We start from the raw sequence: 3,336 nt of genomic DNA, 5'->3' as shown, positions 1-3,336 counted from the left end.
TGTACAAAGGGCAGGGACTTAATCAACGCGAGCTTATGACCCGCGCTTACTGGGAATTCCTCGTTCATGGGAAATAATTGCAATCCCCAATCCCTATCACGAGTGGGGTTCAACGGGTTACCCACGCCTCTCGGCGAAGGGTAGACACACGCTGATCCACTCAGTGTGGCGCGCGTGCAGCCCCGGACATCTAAGGGCATCACAGACCTGTTATTGCTCAATCTCGTGTGGCTGAACGCCACTTGTCCCTCTAAGAAGTTGGACTCGGACCGCACGGGGTCGAGTAACTAGTTAGCATGTCGGAGTCTCGTTCGTTATCGGAATTAACCAGACAAATCGCTCCACCAACTAAGAACGGCCATGCACCACCACCCACAGAATCGAGAAAGAGCTATCAATCTGTCAATCCTTTCCGTGTCCGGGCCGGGTGAGGTTTCCCGTGTTGAGTCAAATTAAGCCGCAGGCTCCACTCCTGGTGGTGCCCTTCCGTCAATTCCTTTAAAGAGCTGAGGTTCTGTATTAGCCAATTGGGATCCTGATAGAACCCCAAAATTCTAAATTTTATTTGGCACATTTTGTCAACTTGATTTACACTGAAGAGTGACTGAATATTTGCCTATTATGCATGCCAACAGCAACTATTACCTCAAATAAATAGGCTGACATGAAGAATATTCTTTCTGATGTTTATTTTTTAACAATAACCATTGAAGTGATTTAGATCTCTAGCTTTTAATATGTTTACATGGGCTCAAAAACACAATTAAAAGAGGCATTTTTAATTTTATTCTGCTTCCCAACTTACCGATAGCTGAGTGAAGTCGATGTCCGAAGCACTGCAGCACTGCAGTATTCAGTAAGTGAAAATAAAATAAACCAATAAAAGGTGAATCAAATGGACCATTACGGCAAGGCTGGGATGGTCAATTTGGTAAAGTAAATCCGTTGGGCATCTTTCTTTGCCTTTAGACAACAATTCTGATGGCAAAAGAGCCAAACGGGACAGGCAAAAAAAAAAAAAAAAAAAAAAAAGTTTATTCATGCGGGCCCATATGACAGAGAATATGCATGTTCTTTTTGTTTTCATATTATAATTTATATTTAATTGTGTTATGGTTTGCAGTGTTTTGTGTTGTTTTCACTTTAAATTTGTAAGAGGAGAAAGCTGAAAATTTAAATAGTTAAAAGTTTAAATGTGAATAGTTGATTTTTGTATTATATGATTTATTTATTACATTTTATGTGGAGTGAATAAATAAAAGTATATTTACGGTGGCCCCTAGAGACAAAGCACATACAAACTTCAAATCACATACAAACTCTGAAGCACGTAAAAACTCAGAAGCACATAAAAACTCAAAACACGTACAAAAGACATGTCACGGTATGGCATGGCACACCGTGGAAGGAGTGGGGAAGGAGGACCCAGGCGCGGTGCTCTATGTACAAACAGTGTTTATTTACAGAGTGAAAACAACGTAACAATAAATCCCCGTGTTCTCCCAGACTCCCGTGTCGTGTCTCCCGTGAATAGTCCGTGTGCTCTCTGCTCTCCGTGCCTTCCATGCTCTTCCTGCGGGAAACAATAGCGCAGCTGTCAGGACACTCAGAAATGGCAGGCATACACTTTCTGACTAAACTTAGACAGGGTGACTAACGTGGAGTCTCATGCAATGATCCCGCGTCGGTGGGAGCTCCAAGACTCTCTTAAGTAGCTCCCCCGACGAGGCCTGATCAGCAGCAGGTGTGTGGCTTCGGGTGTGGCCAGTCCCCTTGCAGGACCACACCCTCCAGGCCTGACGCCGCCTATAAACAGGTGCTCAGCCACACACACACACATGTATACACAAGCACAGAGAAGGGAAGCAACACCAAAATACATATAATAATACTAATAATATAATTCATAACTGCTCAGGGATCCTGGGTCGCTCAGACCCAGGACCCTGACAAGACAACAGAAGTGCTCCAGGATGGTGGGCGCAGTGTTGAGCTTTTGCTATCTTGTGGCTACACAAGCCAGCAAGTACCAACGACCGGATTTGGTGTGTGGTAGTAACAGGTAAATGAACTTTTTTTTTTTTTTAATTTTTATTATTTGAATATATATGAGTGCCTGTGTATAAATACACAAACAATACACACATGCTTTTAATTTAATTTAATGTAATTTAAGTGATCTAGTAGCTCTGCTTTGGAAGTTCAGTTCATGCTAGAAATGTGTTTTGGAGTTTGTACGTGTTTTGTCTCTAGGGGCCACCGCATATATTTATATATAAACATATATAAATAAAACCACTGTTTTTTTTTACGTTAGTAATTCTTTTTGTGCGTAATTTTATATTATTGTTAATAATAAATTAATTAAAGCAACAAAACAACCTGAAGAGCCGGTTCGGAGCCGAAAGAGCCGGCTTTTTTTAGTGAGCCGATCCGAAAGAGCCAGATCTCTAAAAAGAGCCGGAAATCCCATCACTACTAGCCTAGGGACCCTTACTAGATACAGACACCCTGGTCAGGAGTCGATCCCGCAATCTGCACTTGGTGCAGTGACCCCCCCAAAGCTAGGGGAGTTGCTCCAGCAGATCCCAGGAACAACATCCATTATCTCTGGCCAGAAGAGTGCAGTCCTAAAAACAGCCTTTAGTAGAGGACCCGAGCTTGAAGGATAGACCACCGGCAGGGGCGAGAGGGGAATCGGATTATTAATAATGGACCAAAAATGCCAGCGTCAATTTTTTGATCCCAGTCCTGCTCATGAACATAGTTATCAATTGACAAGACTTATATAGAACTTGACCTCTAAACCCTAAGATTTTACCCTGTCAGAGATTTTTAGTTGATGCAACTATGGCATCAGTAAAACATCCTAAGTGACAGTTATCACATTCAAGATTTTTAGGAAACTTGACCGACCTTACCCTTGAGCTTACTGAAATGGAAATTGTGCAATATTTTTAGTAGCTGCTCCTATGGTATGAACTTCATAATCTTTGTCACCCTTTTCTTAAGCTATCATGTTCACAAACTTATGTGTCCGCCCACCTGGTAGGGTGATGACAACTCCCCACCAGCCTTTTACGGATGATGGATAAAAAATGTCAACATCAAAAAAGAGCAAAAAGAAAAAAGAAAAAAAAAGAAGAAAAAAAAGTATTTGTCTTCTTTTTTTAATATAAATGACAAAAAAAACACAAATCAAGATTAATATAAAGGAATATTCAGTGCATACTTATTTCGTACAGATTAATCTGCATGTTTGTTAAAATTTTAAATGTTAGAGAGAAGTACTGATTAGTTAAGGAACTGATAAAGATATGGATATATTACAAATAT

General features: G+C 40.8%; 1 pseudogene; it reads right to left on the bottom strand.

Moving 5' to 3' along the window:
* Positions 1-554, bottom strand: part of LOC146550528 (18S ribosomal RNA) — a pseudogene marked incomplete at both ends in the record, with an annotated part of 725 nt that extends 171 nt beyond the window's left edge.
* Positions 555-3,336: the final 2,782 nt, after the last annotated feature.

The sequence above is a fragment of the Mchenga conophoros genome, linkage group LG20 (assembly GCF_057382185.1).
Source record: "Mchenga conophoros isolate Kocher_MC1m ecotype Shallow Benthic linkage group LG20, M_conophoros_male_GT1.1, whole genome shotgun sequence".
Classification (NCBI taxonomy): Eukaryota; Metazoa; Chordata; class Actinopteri; order Cichliformes; family Cichlidae; genus Mchenga; species Mchenga conophoros.
The sequence above is the reverse complement of the archived record's forward strand: the minus strand, read 5'-3'. Positions and strand labels throughout refer to the sequence as shown.